This window comes from Equus przewalskii, chromosome 14 (assembly GCF_037783145.1).
Source record: "Equus przewalskii isolate Varuska chromosome 14, EquPr2, whole genome shotgun sequence".
In the NCBI taxonomy this organism is placed as follows: Eukaryota; Metazoa; Chordata; class Mammalia; order Perissodactyla; family Equidae; genus Equus; species Equus przewalskii.
In genome coordinates this window covers 82,994,348-83,015,791 of record NC_091844.1, presented here as the reverse complement: position 1 = coordinate 83,015,791, position 21,444 = coordinate 82,994,348, and the positions used below count along the sequence as shown (strand labels likewise).

Below are 21,444 nucleotides of genomic sequence, written 5' to 3'. Positions count from 1 at the left end.
GCGCAGCCGTCCCGGGCAGGCGGCCAGGCAGGGGCTGGCCCGTGGGTACTGGCCCAGCTGCACGTCAGCCGCCTCTGCCCCGCCGGCCCTGGCGCACAGCCGCAGCTGGCCCGCCGCAGCAACCTTTCCTCCCTCCTGCTCTGGCCTCCAGAGGGTTCCAGGCCCCTGAAGTGTAGGGGAGCCCCATGTAGGTGGCGCAGGCCTCCCAGGCCACTCCCTGCCTCCTCTGTCCTTGCTGGGGCCTCAGGGCCCCTCTTGCAAGCAGGGAAGGGACCTCGAGCCCCTGGGGAGGGTCCGGTCACAGGACCTGGGCTTTGGGCTGTGGCCTGCAGGGCTGGGGCTAGGCCAGGGCTGTACCAGGGCCCCCCTCCAGGCGGGGAGCCCGCACCTGTCCGCAAGCTCTGGGCACTCATAGTGCTGCCCTCCCACCACCAGGCGCCTTCCCACCTGTTGACCATCACGGTTCACGGGGGCGTTAGTCCTAAGGCCAGCCGGGTCTCCGCGATCCACCCTCCCACTGCTGCCCACGTGACAGGCCAGCCCCATCATGGAGCCCTCCCCGTGGCCTGAGCCCCTGTTTGCATTTGGTTCTCTCAACCACCACCCCAGGCCTGGTGCATGGCTCCCCTGGCCTCGTGTCACAGCCCCACAGGGCTCCCCGTCCTCACACCCCCTGACATTGTCCTCAAGACAGAGTGACAGCCATTCTTCTCCCAACAGTCCCAAGACCACACCGGCTGAGGAATGAGGGGCTTTCCCAGAACTATTCCAGGAGTAGCAGGACCCAGGTATGAATGCAGGGCTGCCTGCTCCAGAGGCCGAGGCACAGATAAAGAAACTGAGGCACAGAGAGGTAAGTGGGTGCCAGACACACTGGGCCCTGGTGGACCTTGGAGCGCAAAGCCGGGGGTGAGGGATGCAGAGGGGCTGGGGGCTCCCAACCCCCTCACACCTGTCTGAGGGTCAGGAGAAGCCCCCACCCAGAGGATGCAGGGCCAGCCCACTGTCCCTGCCCCTGCCTCCATTACCCTGCAGCTCCCTGGTCAGGGTGGGAGGTTAGGAGGTCACTTTGACTGTCCCCCATCCCTGGAGGAGGCAGCAGGGTCATGGCGGGAAACCCGCCCAGATGGACACCCACAGATGTCGGCCGCCTCCGCCTACTTCTGCCTTTTGAAGGCGCTCCCAGCCTGCTGCTTGGTGACCACAGGCAGAGGCACCCCGAGTCCGAGAAGGCCCCAGGCAAGTTGTGGGGACCTAGCAAGCAAACCAGAGTGGTGCCCTCAGGCCACACCACAGAGCCTTGGGGCTGCCTCCAGGTCTCCTGGGTCTGTGCCTTCCCAGGCCTCAGGCTACTCGGGCCCCGGGCAAGCACTGGTCCACCCACACCTGCCCAGCTCCTGGTGGGCCGCTCACTGCCCCTTCATCCCTGCAGGGATAGCCCCCGGGGGCTCACAGGCTGTGAGGAGGTGACCGTAGTTCCAGGAGGAGCCCTTCTCATCTACAGCTGGAAAAGCCAGTCATCTTGGTGACGACAGCCCAGAGCTTGGGGGCCCAGGACAGAAGGAAAGAGAATCTAAGTGTATTTCTAGAGGAGTCCCAAACTTCCAGAAACATCCAGGGAGCTGACCTCCCTGCTATTGAGGGGCCGGTCACTGTGCCTTTCCTGAGCTTCAGTTTCTGCAGTTTGAAAATGGGAGCAGTGATAAAACCCACCTCCGGGGCTTGTGCGAGGATGGAGATGTGCTGAGCACACAGTAGGCGCTCAGAGCCTGTGAGCTAGGATCGGGGTATGAGAACTTCCCAGCGCAGAGCACTGCCCTCCACTTGCCATGAAGAAAGAACAGCTCTTCCCCCTTCCCCCTACTTCCTTCCCTAACAATTCCCTCCAAAGACCTCATGTGAGGCAGGGCAAGGGAGGTGTCCACGCCCAGTCCAGGGACACTGCGGCCAGGGTGCGTGTGGGCGCACAGCAGGGGAAAGAGGGCACCGGCTGGCCTGAGAGAGGTGAGGAGGTGGTCTGTGTAGGGCGGGGGATGGCCCAGTACGGGGTCAGAGCCTGAGTAGTGAGGCAGGACAGCCTGGCATGGTGTCGGATCAGAGGAAGAGGACACAGCGGAGGGGCTGCCCAGTGTGGGTATGCAACCTGAGCAGGGTGAAGGCGGCATCCACAAGGAGGGCACAAAGGGGATCCCCTTGGGAGGGTTGGTGGCACGAGCTGTCAGAGCCCAGACAAGGAGAGGGGCATTAAGCAGGAGCAGCATCCTGGCATGTGCCCAGCTGAGAGGAGGGCATCTGAGCAGGGTGGGGCTGTGGGGCCGACACGGAAGATGGGTTAGGTGGAGAGCCTGGTCTAACAGGTCGCTATATATGGGAAGCCGGCTCTCCCTGTCTGGGGAGGAAATTACAAATATGGAAAAGGAGGAGACTAGAATGGACCTGCCCTGTTTGTTGGAACTGGAGGAACTATGTCTGGGAACTCAAACTTTTTGGTATGTATAGAGAAATAAACATAGATGTAAGAGCATGTGTGCACGCATGTGCGTATGCGTGTGGGGGTGGGTTACCCAGCAGGTTTGCCAGTGGCCTGGCTGCTGACTTTGGGAGGGAGGAGGGGTCCCGGGGGAGGGCTGCTGGGGGCCGCTCAGGAATCCCTGCAGGAAGTTATCCACAGTGAGCCTGCGTCATGCGACACTTCCTGCTGTTCTGTTTCTGCCCCAGGGAAACTTGCCATCAGGTGGGGCATGTCAGCTGGAGGCAGATGGCTGCATTCCCAAGGAAAGAGGAGAGAGGAGGAAGGTAACCTTCCCTGGGCTCTAAGCTCACCCTGGGTGCTCGCTGGGTTGGGGGAGTCCCTGGCTTGCTTGTCTCCCACCTCAGCCAGGGTTCCTCCTTGGAAGCAACAGAAAACTCTCTGGCTACCTTTGGCAGAAAGCTGGGAACCAACGTGGAAAAACGGGCAAGAACCACAGCCAAACGATATCCCAGGAACAGGCCACGGCTGCCCAGGACACGTCTTCCACCCGCCCCGCCACTGGTGGATTTGGACTCCTGCCCATGCCACCAGGCACGTACCTCCCCACCCCCAGCCCAGCCCCTCCTCTGGGCATTGCTTAGGGTGGAGGCTCAGCCGAGGCCACTGCCAGGCTGTGGCCACCATGGAAGGGCAGGGAGGACTTCTGGGGACTCTAAACAGAAGCTGAAGGATGAGTAGGAGTGTGTGTGTGTGGTGAGGGAGATGGTCAGTGTTCTGGTAGAGGGGACGAGCGTGGGACATCCTGGGGATCGTTCCTGTGGCACAGAGCAGGGAGCGTATGTAGATACACCAATGAGGAATAAAACAGAAGCCCACACTCTATATTTACAGAGTACTACAGGGGACTTCTGGTTCTAGCCCTAAGAGGGTAACAGGTATCAGACTTACCTCCCCGCCATGAACAACTAGAAAACTGGGCAGATTATATGAAGTAACTGTTTCTAAGCACTGGATGACACCGCAGGGCTGTGGTCCCTAGAGAAGGACACACATGAGGGCAGCTCCACCTTCACTCGGTGTTCTGCCTGGAGGCAGCCCAGGCACTTTCTAAACCACAGCAGAGGGGAGGGAGGCCCAGGGAGCAGTAATCTCACTGTGCAGAGAAAGCAGAGGCTGGAGCTCAGGGCTGCTGAGGTGGCTGGTATTTGTGGGGTTCCAGAGAGGAAAAGGTCAAGCAGAGAAGGATCCCCAGGAAGTTACGCAGGAGTCCCCTTGAGTTTTCAAGCAAACACTTAGCTACACATGCACAAGGCGAGGGTTTGTGGAGCCTCTCAGAGAAGAGCCACCAGGGAGCCAAAGGGAGACTCCAGAGGACACCCAGCAAGGGGAGACGTTGGAGTTCTGACCAGCCAGAAGGACAAGACCTTGCTGAAGACACCAGGTACTCAGTTGTGACCTCAGAAAAGCCACTCTCTTTTAAAAGTTAGTTTAGTCAGGTATCGTTTACACATAGTAAAATTCACCATTTTTAGGTGTACACTTCTGAGTTTTGACAAACGCGTACAGTCATGTAAACACATCACGATCAAGATATAAAACATTTCTATTACCCAAAAACATTCCATGTGCCCTTTAACCATCATTTCCTCACCCTCCTCGGGCCCCTGTGACCACTGCTCTGATTTTGATCCTTCTGAGAGGGCCACAGTTTCAGTGAAGAACTGCGCTAGCCCTGGAGTAAGGGCTGTTCCAGACCCATCCAGACAAAGCCGAAAAACGAGTCTTGACAGGATAAAACTGATGTACAAAAAAATGCAGCTAACCGCCAAAGCCAAACTCAGTAATCTTTAAAGGAAGACAACAAAATCCAGACTCTCAACAAGGTACTATCACAATGTCCAACATCCAAGCAAAAATGATTAGAGATGCGATAAAGCAGGAAAATGTGAATCATAACCAGAAGAAAAGTTAGCCAATAAAGAGCCCCATGGAATTCATGGGGCAAAGTGGAGGTACCCTCTGTCATTACGTATTTTCCCATCGGTAGACGGTTAGTTCCCCTGAAGCAGCGTTAACATTAAAAAGGAGTTCTTGGAAGCAAAAGAGAGAGAAGCCACAGGCATAGGGGCCATCCAGAACCCAAGTGTCCATCAAGACGGCCAGTAGGTGCACAATGTGGACGGTCCTAGAGCCGGGCACTGGGACCCAGAGTTGTGGGCTGCACAACTACAGCCCTGAGGGGTTCAGCCTGGGTGAAGATAGATAAGAGCACAGCACAGATGGCAGATGCCATGAGAGGCACAGCAAAGGCTCTTGGGTACCAGAGGGTGAGAGTTATGGAAGTCTTCGTGGAGGAGGTTCCTTTTGAATTGAGCTTTAAAAGACGGTTGGATGTCAACTGCATCTCAATAAAAATTTGTAAAAAATAAGAATAAAAATAAAAGATGGTTGGGAAATAAATAAAATAGTTTTTGGAATCACCCATAACATCATCCATTGCCCAAAAGTCACGGCTGTTGGTGTTCTGGTAAATTTCTTCTCTTTGAATTCTCTTTTTATTTTCTCCTAAATGTAGCTCGAACCCTCTCTCCTCAATTCTGTTTTGCATTTTTCAGTTAATGTCATTTTGAAAAGCATTTTCTGAAAATTCTTTGTAACCAATTTTGACAGCTGTGAAATGTCATTAAGTGTCTATGACATGATCCAATTAGCCAGCTCTCTATTGTTGAATATTTAGGTGATTTTCAAGTTCTAATTAATGCTGCAATAAGCACTTTGTTCTCCCCTTTTTCTGATTAGTCCCTTAAGTTACATTCCCAGGAGTGGAATAATTGGCTCAAAAGATATAAACATTGTAAAGTTCCTGATACCTACTGCCAAGTGACTTTTCTGGAAAGTTGCACAAATTTACACTCCCTCCATACCTACACTCACATGACGTCTGTCCCCAAATTGTGTCCCGTCTATCTTTCTGTCCTCAGTGCCCAGAATAGGACAGGAGCCCAGTGACACCCCTTGCATCATTTGTGACCACACTTTCACAAAAGGGCAGGGTTATCCAGGGTCCAGAAAAGAGCCCTGAGAGATTCTCCAGGGGCCAAGACTCAGCCAAGTGTAGGTGGGCTCGGGGGCCTCCAGAGCCAGGCTCGAACCCCTGGCGTGGAGATGGGACGGCTCTTAGAGACCCGTAAGTTCAATTTCTCATTTGAAGGTCAAGGAAACTGGGATCAGGAGGGGCAGGTAGCTTTCAAAGTGCCTGTTTCTCGGGATTCTGGTCCTGGAGGTGTGGAGGCTGGGCCAGGATGTTGGGGCCTCAGGCTCCCAGCAGGACCCACCAGCCAGGGACCTCAAGCCCTGAGCTGGCCTCCCTGGGGTCACTCCATCCCACACATTTTGCTGTGCTGTGGATGCGAGGAGCTGGAGGCCAAGGCCTCTGAGCAAATGTCCAAAGGCAGGCCAGGGGGAAGACAACATCTGACCCAGGAGAGGCGAGTTTGCTCTCCCTCTTGCATGAGCGTTTCCCTGTCTCGTAGTCCAGGAAAGACACTAAGATGGCTGTCACCCCTTTCAGAGACCCAGTGTCCCAGAATCACACCATCTCGGGGCATCTGGAGCGGGAATCTCTTCCTCAACCTCCCAGACCACCAGGCGGCCAGCTTCAGCCTCCGAGAAGCTGAGACCAGGAGCAAGCGCCTGAACCTCTCTGAGCCTCAGCTTCTTCGTCTGTGAACAGGGGCTGGTCACACGAGTGTCCAGGGCTACTGTGAACATCGTAGGGTAACGTGTGTAAAGTCCTTGTGCCTTGCACTTGGGCCACAGCTGTCCAACGCAGGACACACACCAGCACGGGGCTATGTTGTTTGGAGATGCTCAGCCCTCATCACTGCTGAGAGCTGCTTTTCCTGTGTAGACTGTTACGTTGGTGGCCTCCAGGGAACACCACCTCCCGTGTTCATGACCTTCTGTAGTCCCCAGGCCTTGTGACTTGCTTGGCCAGTAGAATGTGGCAGAAGTGATGCTGTGCCAGTTCCAGGCCTACACCTTAAGAGGCCTGGCAGCCTCTGCTTTCCTGCTCTCCTGGAACTCGGCCACCACGCTGTAAGGAGGTCAGGCTGTCCTGCTGGAGAGAAAGGCATGAGGGCAGCTGCAGGAGTTACCTTAGCCAATGCCACGGGAAGCAGGAGAACCGCCTGGCCAACGCACAGGATGGCGAGAAATAAGAAGCCACTGTCATTTTACTGTCATTTCACTGTCGGTTGGGGGGGAGGGGTTACTCAATAATAGATAATTAAACCTCCGTCCCTCTGCATCCCACCCTTACCCTCTGGCTCTCTCTAGTGGTGTGCTGGTAAATGTTTAATAAGCAGCTCTCTGGGTGAGGGTAGGGGGCTAATTTGTAGTGTTTGCCTATTTCCGTGGTGTAAATATTCCCATCATGGCTGATTTCAAGCTATGACACGGGCATCACTGATTATGGAATTGAGAAGATGTGCACAGTCAGCCAGTGTGAGCTGGCTCCAGCACACTTCTGGGCTCTTCTCCCTCCTGCACGTGACAACCTGCAGAAACTGGAGGTGCTGCTCAGATAGGGTAGTGAGCTCCCGGCAGGCAGTCGAAATGTATGGCTAGAGGCATTCTTTTTCATAGGGACACAGAGTTCCAGGCTCAGCCTTATCTTCAGGGCAGCCTGTAGGGTGGAAAGAACTTCGGAGTCCTGCACCACACCCTGTCTCCTCTTCTCTCCCTTTGAAGTGTAGAAGCAGGGCCCTGGGCTTGAGAACTGGAGCTGCTCTTCTCGCATCCCGGCAGGTGAAGGCCTGGGAAGGCGGCAGCCAGTCTGTCTGTGCAAGGCAGACCAAGGCATGGCCCCTAAGGCCACTGTGCAAGGGCTGGCCCAAACAGAGGGGTTCAAGCAGCGTCCATTAGCTCAGCCCCTGGGCTTGGGCTGAAGTCCTTCACCTGAGTCCTGAGCTGTGGAGGAACGGGGGCACGCACCTATGTGAAACCCTGCGGACCGAGCAGCCTGCTCTGCAGCCCCAGACCCTCCACCCCACACACAGCCGCCAAAAGGGTGAGGGGCCAGCGCAGCGAGGGCGGAGCCAGGACGATGGCATGGGTGAGGCCCATGGTCTGAAAATGATGGTGACCAGGACTGAGACTAGTCCTCGCCTCTCCCCACCAGGACTTCAGCAGCTCTCGGCCCCTAGCGTGACAGTCAGTGTTACGTGTCAACGTGGCCAGGCTCTCGTCCCCAGTTATTTAATCAACACTAATCTAGGGGTTGCTGTGAAGGGATTTTGTCCGTGTGTTCGTCTCCAGTCAGGTGACTTTAAGTAAAGATCGCCCTCGACAACGTGGGTGGGTCTCAGCCAAGCAGGGAAAGGCCTGAAGAAGAGCTGAGGTCTCCCTGAAGAAGAAGAAATTCCACCTGTGGGCTGCGGCATCCATCCTGCCCAAGAGGGGCCAGTCTGCCGCCTGCCCTATGGATCTCCCACTTGCCTAACCAGCCCCACAACCGTGTGAGTCAATTCCCCGCAATAAATCTCTCTCTATATACACACACACACATACATTTATATTATATTACATTACATTATATTGTATTATATATGTAAATCTCATAAATATGCACATAGAAAGATTTATTGCAAGGAATTGGTTTCCATAATATATATACCCATACGCATATACATATCTATGTATATCTATGTGTATATATACACATACACATAGACAAATACGTATCAATGTATAGCTGTGTATAGATACACACACATCCTACTGTTCTGTTTCTCTGGTGGAACCCTGCCTGATATGCTAGGGGTGCTCAGAACACTCGTGTCATGAGTGTGGACCTCAGTAGCACAAGCCCCTAGTCCCAGCCCCTCAGCCGAGGCAGGGCCCCTTTACTTGCTCTAGGGGTGAATCAGGGCTCCAAGGAGCATGACACCAAGGGACTGTCCCCTCGGTAGCCTGTGTGATCTGCAACCCCAAGGTTACCCTGCAGCCAGTGCTGTGGGAAAGCCTTGTCTCCATGAGCACTTTGAGCCCTGATCCCCCCTCTCCCCTCAAGGGAGGGCTTAGGCTTTGGAACCAGAGCTGGGAAAGGCTCCCTAGCTAACAGTGCGTGCTGCCCTATGGGCTTTCCCGAGGCAATCAGCTCGGAGCCGGCATCCTGAACACGGAGCAGGGAGGTGGAAGCATTCGAAGGAAGAAAGGGGGAAACTGGGAGGGAATTACAAGCACTAGGATGATGCTGTCCTAGCTCGTGGGGGTGGCCAGCGGCCCGGGAGAGAGGGAGCTGAGAGCCCAGGTGCAGGAGGGCAGAGGGGGACACTCAGTGGGCTTCTCCAGGACTTGAGCCTGGGGGGCTGGGGGACTTGTAGCAAATGCTGACGGGCAAAGGGCCTCCACGGGCGCTGAGGCAGGAGAAGAGAAAAGCAGCAAAGACGCTACCTGGCTGGTTTGGGGGCAGATAGAGGGGCACTGGGGTGAGGAGGCGGAATGTGGGTCTCTCTCTCCACGCTGACGTTTAGGTTGATAATGAGAGTAGCTGTAGGGTGTGGATTTGAATTTCAAGAACCTTGATGGTGGCGAGTCTTCTCAGAAAGACACCCAGCAGAGGTGTCTCACAGGGGTCAGTGTCCCAAAGTTTAGAAAATCAGCTTGGTGCCACTGACATTAAGACCCAGGTCTGTCTGGTTTCAGGTTCTCCAATCATAAAACGGAGGAAATTTTACCCGACTTTTGTGTGTCCTTTCCTGGGACAGCTGAAATGAGGCTGAAATGGAGGCCAGCATCTTTATTCTCCTTGGAGCCCTCTCATGTTGTTGAAAAGAATTGGGTGGGTGTGTGTGTGTGTGTGTGTGCAAGCGTGCTTGAGTGCACACACACCACAATAAGTGTGTCAGCCTCCTCAGCAAGGGAACACACATGATGTGGTTTTGACATTGAAATATGATTCTGACAAACAGCCTACCAAAAGCAAACTGCCAAAAGTTTCAACCAGACACTTCACAAAAGAAGATATACAAGAAGCCAATAAGCATGTGAAAAGATGCTCAGCATCATGAGTCATCAGGGAGACACAAATTAAAGCCACAATAATATGTCACTTCAATCCCACTGGGATAGCTAAAATTTAAGACTGGCAACGTCACATGTTGGCAAAGTTGTGGAGCAACTAAAGGTCTCATACGTTGCTGTCGGGAGTGTAAAAAGGTGGAACTACTTTGGAAAAACAGATTTGTAGATTCTTATAAAGTTAAGTGTAAATGTACATTTATCACATGGCCCAGCAATTCCACTCCTAGGTTTTACCCAAGAGAAATGAAAGCATCCGTCCATGTAAAGACTTGAACAAGATCTTCACAGCAACTTTAGTCCTAAACACCAAAAACTGGAAACAACCCAAATGTGAATGGATACATAAAATGTGGTACATCCGAACAATGGTACACTATTCAGCAAAAAACAAAAAAACCCAAATTACTGATACAGTCACCGACATGGACGAATTTCAAATCATTGTGCTGAGCAAAAGGAACCAGACACAAAAGAATAGATATAGTGTGGTTCCATTTACACGAACTTCTATAGTGATGAAAGGCAGATGAACGATTGCCAGTAACCCAGAATGGAGGGTGGAATTCACTGCAAAGGGGCACAAGAAACTCTGGGGGTGAGGAAAATGCTCTGTGTCTTGAATGCAGTGGTAGTTTCACAGGTATCCACATCCATCAGTGCCCATTGCATTGTACACTTTATAAAGGGATGCAGCCCACTGAACAGAAATTATATCTTAAAGTCTTTTTTTAAAAAAAGATCACTGAAGAGTGTGGTCCCAAGCCCCTACTCACTTTCCTAATGAGAAAGATAGCCTTTCCCATAACGTGTTGGAGGCTGCCTGGGGTTAATCCACCCTGGTTGTCACTTGCCTGTTGCTGTCTTCCTGGAAGTTCAAGCCCAGCTCCGCCTGACCCCAGCCCAGACCGCAGTGATGGGTGCTCACTGGGAAACACAACAGCTTTGATTCTGGTCAGAAATCCCAACTTAGCTACAGGAAAAAAAAAAAAGATGGGAATGTACCTGCTCACACAATTAGGAAGTCAGCTAACATTCAGGGCTCAAATGAGTCATTACGCTTCTACTTAGGTCTGCTCTGCTTCTCCCTCTGGTCTGGACTTAGCCTCTCCTGATGCTGACAGACTCCCTCCAGGAGTTGGAACTATGGCCCCAGCACGTCCTCACGGCAGCCCCAGAGCAGAGACCACCATTTCCAGCAGCCCCAGCACAAGCCCCAGAAGAAGCCCTATTGGTCTGGCTTATGTCACTTGCTTATCCTTCAACCCATCACTATGTCCTGAGGAAGGAAGAATTATGATTGGCCAACAGTGGACCGCTTGAGCGGCGAAGGGGCTGGTCAGATCCCAGGCCAATGCTTCAGAAGAAGCCTTTCAGCAGTTAGGTAAATTCCTAGATAGGAGCAGATGAGTGAAGGGAAGAGCTTTGTGCGACTTCATTGCAACCTCTAAACCCTCCAAGACATTTGGAGAGGTGGGGGATCAGGAGGAGAGCTCCAGGCCCCTGCCCAGCCAAGAGGGCCAGATACCTGTGTGGATTTTTATATAAAATCCTCTTTTCAGGTTTCCATAGATATTAAAAGGTGTGTACACAAACAAACAGGTGGACAAAGTTCTGAGACAGTCGCCATGATCTCCCACCCTGGTATAGCCCTGTATGAGCCCCTCCCCTTGAGTGTGGACGGAACCTGTGGCTTCCTTCTAGCCAATGGGATATGCCAAAAGCGAGGTCACCCCCATGACCACGTCACCTCATATAAGACTCTTTCTTGGCTAACTGGAGAGACAGCCTTTCCTGCTGGCTTCAAGGAAGGAGCTGCCAAGTTGTGTTGCCTGTGGAGAGGGCCAGGGCTGAGAACTGTGGGCAGCCTCTAGGACCTAAGTGTGGCCACTAGCTGACAGGCAGTAAGAAGCCTGGCCCTAAGACCTACGGCACAAGGAAAGGAATTCTGCTAACAACCAGCGAGAGCACAGAAGCAGATTCTTCCCCAGTCAAGTCTCCAGATGAGAACACAGCCTAAGTGCCACCTCCATTGCAGATCAATGAGACCTGGAGCAGAAGACCCAACCAAGTTGTGTATATACTCTTTTATTATCTCATGGAAACTGTGAGATAATAAATGTAGGTTGTTTTAAGCCTCTAAGTTGGTGGTAATTTGTCACACAGCATGGAAAATTAATACACCCTCATTTTTTCTCTGCAGTAGCAGAGAAGTACTACAACTGTCTGCAGACTGGTTTCCCAGCCTCCAGCTTTGCAGCTGCTCAATCCACTCTCCACACCATGGTCAGAAACGTGGTCCTAAAATGCAAACATGTTTGCCTGTTCCCCTAGTTAAGTCTCGTCAAGGCCTGCTCTTGGTTCTCAGAATAAAATGCAACCCTTTAGCATGGCCTGCATGGCCCTCGATGATCTGGCCTTGTAACTGGGCCTTTACTCCACCTCCGACCTGTCTGTTTGTGGGGTGTAGAGACCAGTTCCCCGCAGCTCTTCATGTTCCAGGTCTTCATGACCCACTCATTTCCCTCTGTTTCTCTGCCTCCCCCCATCCCCTCATCCAACACACACACACACACACACACACACACACACACCGCTTTTCTCTTTCTTTTACCCTTCCTCTTTGAAGCTCAGCTCCAACGTGACCAGGAGGCAGGCTCTACCCTAGGATGAAGTGCCTGTCTGCCTTGGGCTCCCTCCTCCGCACATGGTTCCTCTGTCCCCAATGCCTGGGCACCTGTGTGTCCCCCGTCCTCCCCCAGGCTGTGTACTCTGGGAGGGCAGCAAAAGTTGATCTCAGGATCCCCAGGACCAGCTTAGGGCTGGCCGTCAGCAAAGGCCTGTTGAAATGAATTAGTGAATATCATGTCCACCTTCTGGAATAGAGTGGGGGTCATTTAACCCTTTCATGCTCTCTAAATGAGGAAGAGGATCTGCACATGAACAGGGCAATCTGGGGAACAAGTGCTCCCTAACCCCACTCTCTGGTCTGGACCACCAGGGCATCTGGAGTCCTGCTGACATTTGCTGGAATCCAGAGAGGCTGGTTGGGCTGTTTCATCAGCGCTTCTGCCAGCCTGTTGCAACCAGACTAACAAGGTCCTCTCATGCCCCAGAAGAGGAAACTGAAGCTGGGGTAGGGAGGAACCTGCCTTGCCACGACCACTCCCTGGCCTCCCACTGGCGGCTGAGGCAATCAGCCTGGGCGTGTGCCGCTGCAGGGGAAGTGGTAGCCAGGCCCACCCACAGGCTGGGGAGGGATTTTCCCCAGGGTGGGGAGCTTCCTGCTCCCCAGGTACCAGACAAAGCCCTCAGTGGGCCCTGTGGGACAAGGAGCTTCCAGCACCCCTTCCCACCTCACTCCACCCAGAGGAATGCACTGGGCCTGCAACACCCTTGTCACCTCCCTTCCTTCCCGGCCCAGGGCTTTGTGATTGGGAGCCAGGAAGCTGGAGGGTTGGGAGCCTGAAGGGTCTCCAAGCCCTGCTCTGGCCTGTCTGAGCAGTGAGAGTGAGGGTGTGTCCAAAAGTGCTCCAAGGCCTGGCCATGGGAGAGCGTGTTCTCCAGGAGCACCCTGGGGCCACTCGCAGAGGCAGCCCACCCACCTGGGGTGCAAACTGTCTTTGCCTACACCAGAGTCTGGGGTGCCTCCCGCTGCCCCGGGGACTCCAGCCCCTGCCCCTGCCTGGGTTTCTAGGGTTCCTACCTTGGGGAACTGATGCAGCCCCACAGTGTGAGGCTCCCAGGTGTCCCCTTCTCCCCACAGCAGAAGATAAAAAGCCTCCCCACTTCCTACAGCAGCTGACCTGAGGGGAAGGGTGGGCCCGGCTAAGCCAAACATCACTGCTCTGGGGGGATAATTTGATGCTTGTAAGTGCCGTGTTTTGTGGACCATCAGCTCTAATTCTTAAAACAGCTCAGGTGGGAGGTATTATTACTCCCATTTTAGAGTTGGAGAAACTGAGGATTCAGATGTTAAGTGGGTTCCTGGAGGGTCTACAATGGGCCAGGGCTGTCGGCGTGGCCTGGTCAGAAGTCTTCCAGGACGAAAAGAGCAGACTGCAGTGTGATCTGTAGAGCACTGAAAACACTTATGACAAAAAACCCAAACCCAAACCAAATGAAGTGCGTGTGTGCACGTGTGTGTGTGTGTTTACACATAGAAAAACGTCTGGCCTGACTATCTGCCGTGGGAGGTAGAACGGAAGAGGGGAAGACTTTGATTTTTTTCTCCGTACGATGAGAGGAAGAAGCAGGAGGAGGACAGGCGAAGGCGGAGCAGGAGAAGAGAATGTTGTACTTTCTTTTTATGTACCTTTCTGTGTTTCTCTGTTTTCTATAATGCAGATGAACAGCTTTTGCAATAATAGTATTAAAATTTATTTAAAGTATTATATAAAATTATTAAAATAAATCTCCAATTGAGCCAGCCACAAAAACATTAACCAGGGAATTCCAACCCCCTTGGTGGTCCATGGACAGCGGCCCACGAGGGCCCAGCCCTCAGGCTGCCTTGCTTGGGGGGGGGGGGGGCGGGGGGCAAGGTCAGGTGTAAGAGTCTGTGTTCAAGTCTGTGTACAAGTTAGATGAGATCATGGGAAACATCTATGTCAACAGGGTCTGGCACACCGTGTCTGATAAGCTGTGGCCAATAGGATTAACTTTCTGGTTATATTACATTAATATTGTTCAGACGTTGGTAGCTCTGGTGTGCGCAGCTCCAAAGCTCTCCCATCGCCCACGTGTCCGTGGAGAGCATCACGGAACTGGACATTTGGGACACATGGAGTGCCAGCACCTGTGGGACCCGGCCTCTCCCTCCTCTGCTCACCTATGGAGTTAGTGGGCCCTGCCTGGGTGAAGGCAAGGAGGTAAGGAAGGAGGAAGTGCTTTGTAAATATGTGCATAAGGGAGTATCATCCCTGCCCGCGTGTGCCCAGCTCTTAACTCAGGCGGCCTGAGATCTGGGCTCAGGCCTGAGACCAAATAAGCCAGAGGCCACAGGTTCCCACCTGGGAGAAGGTCAGGCTTCCCTCTGGGCCCACGGTCACTGCCCAGGTCAGGGTTCCTTGCCCCTGGGAAGCCATCCTCCCACAGGAGTGAGGTGACCGTGTCACCCGGCAGCCACCTGGCTTCTCAGGCCTCCTGCTGAGCCCAAGCACTGGGGCCTCCAGGTACCAGTAGGGCCAGAGGCCTCAGGAAGCTCCTGTAAAGGAGCCCAGGAGGAAACACGTGGACCACGTGCTGCACGCAGTCCGGAAGTGGGAATGCGAGGAACGCCCCGGGGGAGGCTGGCGTGACTGGTTAGTATTTCCCGCTGAGGCCTCCCCTCCCCGGGGGGCTAACCCCTGCGTGAGCCAGTCAAGGCGGCTTCCCAACACCAGAGAGGACTGACCTATGTGCTGATGGCCACAGGCAAGGAAATACGAAGCAGCATTTACTGAAGAAGAGTTGAGGAAGGAATAAGAGGGGAGGCTCCCTCTCGCCTCACCTGGGGGTTATCACGTCAACACAGCTTATCAACAGTGAGCCAACCCCCTCGCGTGATGCTGTCTGCAGCTTCCTCCACCGTGAAGTCACCGTTCTCCCTTTCCACACTTTATTTGTTAGAAGTGAGTCACAAACTGCAGCCCACACTCCAGGGGAGAAGACTCAAGCTCCACTCCCTGGAGGGGTTATCCCTCTCTATTATTTGGATTCTTCTGTTGGAGGATGTCTCCTCTCCCACCTGCTGATTCACAATGCACTTTAGTTATCTCCTCTTCAAGATCTTCATTGCCCTCCTCCCTTCATGTCAGCCAAGTGGCTGAGACAGTGCCTCCCAGGCTTCCGCGGCCCGCTGGGCTTTCCTCTCTGTTGTTCTTATCAAACTGTATCATCATCATTACTTTCCCTGTGAGCCTCCCTATGGCAGGACAGGTTCTTAGTCACCATTCTTTGAGTGGTTGTTATGCGGCAGGGACCTCTGCCAAGTACTTATACGAGCATCATCTCATTTAATCTCCATGACCGTTCCTCTAAGTAGATGATTACCATCCCCATTTTACAGATGAGGAAACTGGGGCTCAGAGAGGCTGAGTAACCTGCCCAAGGTCACACAGGTAGTGAGCGAACTCCGTGAGGGCAGGAAGTGTCACTGCCATCTCTCCCCAGGGGCTGGCAGAGCATGGACTTCCTCAGGAACATGCTTGCTTTGCATCACAGACAGCAAACCCCAGCTGTTGTCAATAACTGCCTGGGGAGCTGAGCATACGGTCAGTGACTCGATCAAGTCCTCCCGTCTTCCTGCCCAAAGTCTCCGGGCTCCCCGGGGGCCAGCAGAGGCGTCACACCTGTAGGGAGGAGGGAGGAAGAGGGAAAGGCCGAGAAGGCGCCTCCCAAATCGGGAGCACTGAGCAATGGCCTCTCTGAGAGACCACGTTGGGGCGGACCAGCCCGAAGTGACCCAAGGGGAGCTGGCACAGAGCTGTGAGTGACATGGAGCCAGGAAGGTGTCTGGAAGGGGCTCTGGACAAATCGGGACACGAGGCATTTCCCAGGCCTATCCTGGCTAAGCGGTCCACTAATTCCCCGGTGGAGTGAGACGGCAGTCGAGGCCAGCCCGCACCGTGGTCAGAGCTGCTGGTGCCCAGCTCCGGGGGAGACAGGTGGGAGGTGGTGATGACAGCAAATGTGACTGAAGAGATGCCACATGGGGACACGGAGGAGGGCATTTACTGCAGCCCACGGTGGGGGCTTCATGGGGAAGACAAGGGGCTTCTGGGCAGAGGGGAAGCCACCATGTAGGAGTCCTCCAGTGCCTGGGAGGACGCTGGGCGACTCCTCCTGATTCCCCTGTGCTCAGCTGAGCTGGGGGCTGGCACCTCCTTCAAGGAGTTAAAATTTGTTTCTGTGCCGAGGCAGGGGGCTGACCAGCTTGGGGCCGCAGGGGCAGTGCAGCCTGACAGAGGCTCAGCCTGGTATCCCCGGGGGTGGGAGGAAGGAGCAGGTGTCAGACCTCCGCTCAGGCCCCTGCAAGGCCCCCACAAGTCACCTCTGTGACGCGCTTCTCCACAGGCCATGCTGCCAAGCCTTGACTGCCACCCTGGCTGGGCCTGCTGCTCATCTGGGCTGGTGCCAGCACTGCAGTGGGTCACTGGGGAAGCCGCGCTGGCAGCACACCCAGTTACAGGCAGCTGGCCAGGCAGACAGGCTGGGCGGCCATGGGGACACTTGGAAGGTTGCCTTCCCAGGCCAGCAGGAAGTTTGTGCTGTTGCCCAGCGGCAAAGGCTTTCTTCTCGGGCTGTTCTCTGGGCGGCCCTGGGGCATGCGTGCAGGGGGCCTTGCAACGTGGTGGAGGGCACTGAGTTGGGAGCCAGCCTAGAGATGCAGGTTCTAGTTGTTTCTCTGCGCACACTCAGAGGGTGATTCGGACAAGTTGCTTCTGTCCTCTGGGTCTCAGTCTCTCTTCCCACAAACGAGAAGTCGGGCTGGATCAGCAGTTCTCACAGCATGGTCCCTGGACCAGTGGTGCCAACAACATCTGGGAACTTATTAGAAACACAAATTCTCAGACCCCCTCTGAGACCTGCTGAATCAGAAGCTCGGGGGTGGGCCCAGCAATCTGTTTTAACACAACCTCCAGGGAATTCTGATGCTGCTCAAGTTTGAGAAGGCTGGACTGGACGCCCTCATAGGTCCTTGTCAGGGTTTACTGCAATCTATTCGGCACCCATCATACGACACGCAAAGGTGGATTCGGTGTGTCATCAATACTCAAATGTTACCTCCATTCCCTGGATGGTTACCTCCCACTTGTCCCTTAACACCAGCTGCAATGACATCTCCCGTGGGAAATGGTCCCAGACTGCCCTCCCACCAGTCCCCCAGACAAGGGCAGTCGGCGTTCCCTGCTCCCCTGCACCTGTGCCTCCAGCGTGGCCCTGGGGCACAGTCCATCCCCTTGTTGTGGTCAGTCCTCCTGCCAAGTGGCAGGAGCTGAGGGCAGGGGTCAGTCTTCTTCCTCCAGGGTTCCACAGCACTGAGCACATAGTAGGGCTCTCCTTCCCCACACCACAGGTCCTCCTGCTTAGGGTCCCTGCCGAGTACCGGTCCCCTCAGAGAAGCTTCCAGGAGCCCACTACACCCATAGCCCCATCCTGAGGCTTTCCTTCGGCAAAAGCTGCAGGTTGAGGGCCGTGTGGCCCCTCTACCCAAAGCCTGAGGGCCTGACCTATAAACATAACCTGGTTCTCCCTCTTGGAAGGTTTGAAGACATAACACACAGAGACGTTATACCCCAGCCTGGAGACACACAGAGAGAAGGCAGAGCACAGCAGCCACGAGGCAGTCGCAGCTGCCAAGCAGAAGTTGTGTGTGTGTGTGTGCGTGTGTGTGTGTGTGCGCGGCGCGCGCGTGCGCGCAGCACAGGGGTGGTCAGCAACAGCAGAAACTGAGCAGCACTGCTTCCTCACCCCCTCCCTGGGAGGGACAGAGAGCTAGCCATCGCTGGGAGCTGCTGCAGCCCTCCACCACCCCACGCCCACTTCCACGGACTCGCCTGTGCTGCTGGCACCTGTTCTCCAGGAGGAGGCATAGGAGAAAGAAGCACTGGCTTGGGCTGGAGAGATGGACCCTGCTCCACCACCTCTAGCCGGTGATGATGGGCAGGCTACTGCACCACACTATGCCTCAGTTTCTTCATCTGCAAAATGGGGCTGAAAATCGGAGGATAAAAAGGGATGAAGTAGCATCCTGCTCAACTCTTGGCCCACGTTTGGTATTTAATAAATGTCTGTTGAGCTGAACCTCCTTTGTAACTCAAACACATCAGACAAGACATCATTATTTCTCTCCTGAGCCAAGTGGCTCCATGTGGGCTCAGTGTCCCCATCTGCAAAATGAACAAGCTGCTCTGGATGATAGGTGCCTTGACTACCCCTCCAAGCCCCTCTGCTCCCCCATCGCCAGTGCCCCCAGGGGAAGGAGGCAAGAACCCTGGGGTGTTAGGAGTGATGGACGCGCACTGCCAGGTTGGTGGATCAATCATGAACAGCTAGGGGATAGGTGTGTTGGTGATCCATTAATCCATCCACTTAATCCATCATTATTAGGTCATTTATTCAACCAGACCACCAGCCAAGCAGCTAGTCAGTTCATAGCATATTCTGGTCCTTGTATGGATTCCAGCCCAGTGAGCTCAACCCGGGGAGAAAGAGAAAGGCAGGAAGGATGCGCTGGACCAGGCCTCATGGGCAGCCAGCTCTCCCCTCCCGAGGCAGCTCCCCCTGCCCTCCCTACTCAGCCTGGCGGACAAGTGGGGTGGGGAGGGCAGCCTCCAATCTCGCTTTGTTCCCTTGGCTCCACAGCTGGGCTCCAGCCAAAGGCTGAAATACTCAAGAGCTGGCAAGGCCTGGGCTGGCCAGTCTGCGACCCGGGGAGAGGGCACTGAGGGTCAGGAGGAGGAAGGAGTCTGCCCACTGTGGGTCCTCGCCCTTGGCAGCTGCCAGGCCTGGCGCAGAGTGGAGTCAGCCCCAACCGTCTGTTTCTGACTAGGCCTTGAAATCAGCTCCTCCAGGTTCAACAGGGAAAGGAGACCAGCCTTTGTATGAACCACGGTTACCTGAGATGGAATGGACCTCGGAAAACATCTAGTCCAGAGATCTCAGATTTGGGCATTTTATGGACCAAAAAATTTCAGAACAAATTTGGGGCTACCAGAGGGTTGCTAACGTTTTGTTTTCACAAGTTAGGGCATTATGTACCATCCGCTGTAACTATCTCTTCCTAAAAGGACATCATAATAACAAAAAATTAAGATGTAGTCTCTCAATAAATGATAGCCCTTAAATTGTACTTAACTACGTGAAAAAAAATGCATTCTTTGTCTTTATTTTTCTCATTCAAAGCAAAACCATGAAAACTAACTTGATCTTAGTTCAGGACTGATTAGAATCACAGAGCTTATCCAGTTCCATTTTGCAGGTCAGAAAACTGAGACTCAAAGATGACAGAGACCTGCCCCAGGGACCCAGCCCTTTGATACCAGGAGCTAGGACGAGAAGTCCCTGTCCAGAGTCACTCTGACATTCTAACCGGCTCCTCACTGCGGGGGCAATCGCTGTCACCCTCCCCAGCCGAGTTCTTAACACATTTCCCTCTGAGCCTGTGCCAAACCTTTCTCATCTCACCAGGGCCCCCTCTCCAGCAGATGGCTTGTCCTCCCATGTCACCAAAAGGCGGATCACAGGGGAGCACCTGGGCCATCTCTCCTCTCCCTCCCAGAATCTTCCTGGGACTCCGCCGTCTTCTCCTCCTTGCCCCATTCTCTGATGAAGCAAGTCCTTCCTCCTGCCAATGTCGGCTCCCCTGTGTCACGGCCCCCATCCTCCCTCAACACACACTTCCCCAACCTCATTCCACCATCAGCCCCTCCCCGCCCTTGCATCGTTCATTTTTCTCCCCTGACCCCCTTCCCTTTGGCATATAAACATGCTCAAATATCTGTACTGGCATTTAAAATTCCTTCCAAAGTGCACAAAGAAATCAAGATGGCTTTTAAATATACGAAAAACTCTCAAGTAAACTCCATCAAAGAAAAACAAAATAATGAGTTATCATTTTTTCCACTTAGCTTGGCAAGGGTCAGACAATTCAAGAAGGCTCAGCACTTATGATGAAATAGGGAACTGGCTTTGCAGTCCATTGTTGGTGGGTACACAGGCACAAAAGCATGTTTGGAGGGCAATTTAACAATCTTTCTAAGTTAAAAATGCACATACTCATGTATCAGATTTTTTTTTTTTTTTTTTTTGGTGAGGAAGATTGGCCCTGAGCTAACATTTGTTGCCAATCTTTCTCTTTTTGCTAGAGGAAGACTGTCGCTGAGCTAACATCTGTGTCAATCCTATTTTTTTGTACGTGGGATACTGCCACAGCACGGCTTGATGAGCGGTGTGTAGGTCCACGCCTGGGATCCAAACCTGCAAACTCCAGGCCACTGAAGCGGATTGCATGAACTTAACCACTACGCCACCAGGCCAGCCCCTGAATTTTCAAAGATGCTGTATTCCTAACAGACCCAGATTGGAAATAATCCTGATGTTCATCAGCAGAAGAATGGGCCAATACATTGTGGTGTATTCTACGGCAATGAGAATAAATGAACTCCAAGTGCACACCATTACATGCCAGACCCAAAAGCGAAGCTACAATGATTCTCTGTGTACACATTTCAATACCTGTGAAAGTAGCCTGAGGTGTCAGAAGTCCTGACAAGGACTATCCCCAGTGGGGGTCAGGGAGGGCACTTCTGGGATTCTGCCAATATTCTGTTTCTTGTTTTGGGTGCTGGAAACACAAACGTGTCTGCCTTGTGAAAATTCAGTGAGTTGTACACTTAAGTTTTTGCACTTTCCTGTATCTATACTTTAATAAAACATACCAAAAAACAACAAAGAAAGAAAAGAAACGCAAGAGCAACTGACCCAGCAATTCCAGTTCTCGGAAGTGATCTGTAGTTATCCTCGTATGGGGACACACCGCGCACGGACGTGACGTCCTGCAAACTGGAGACAACGTAAACCCCCTGGGGACTTAAGCAGGAGTGGTGAGAGAAATTACGACACAGCCACATCATGGAATATTCTTTAACCATTACAATGCATGAGGTTGACTTTGTGTACTGACATGTAATAGCCACCAAGACATGTGAAGTCAGCAAGAGAGGTTCAGAAGGTACACAGAACACTATCCTGCGTGTCACAGTATGTTTGCATATGCACAGACTCTCTCTGGAAGGACACACGACAAAAGTGGTGGCAGTTCGGCCAATAGCATCGTGCTCCACTTTATAGAGGAGTTATCTCTGTCCACATCCAGTCTGCCTGCCAGTCCGAGCTCTGCCTGA

At 53.4% G+C, this 21,444-nt stretch overlaps 1 long non-coding RNA gene across 1 annotated transcript; it reads left to right on the top strand.

Annotated features, from left to right (window-relative positions):
• The first annotated feature begins 2,082 nt into the window (after window positions 1-2,082).
• LOC103549304 (uncharacterized) lies at window positions 2,083-2,980 on the top strand. Its single transcript, XR_544498.2, has 3 exons — window positions 2,083-2,489; window positions 2,719-2,796; window positions 2,929-2,980. It is a non-coding gene; the product is annotated as an uncharacterized lncRNA (long non-coding RNA).
• The last annotated feature ends 18,464 nt before the right edge of the window (window positions 2,981-21,444 follow it).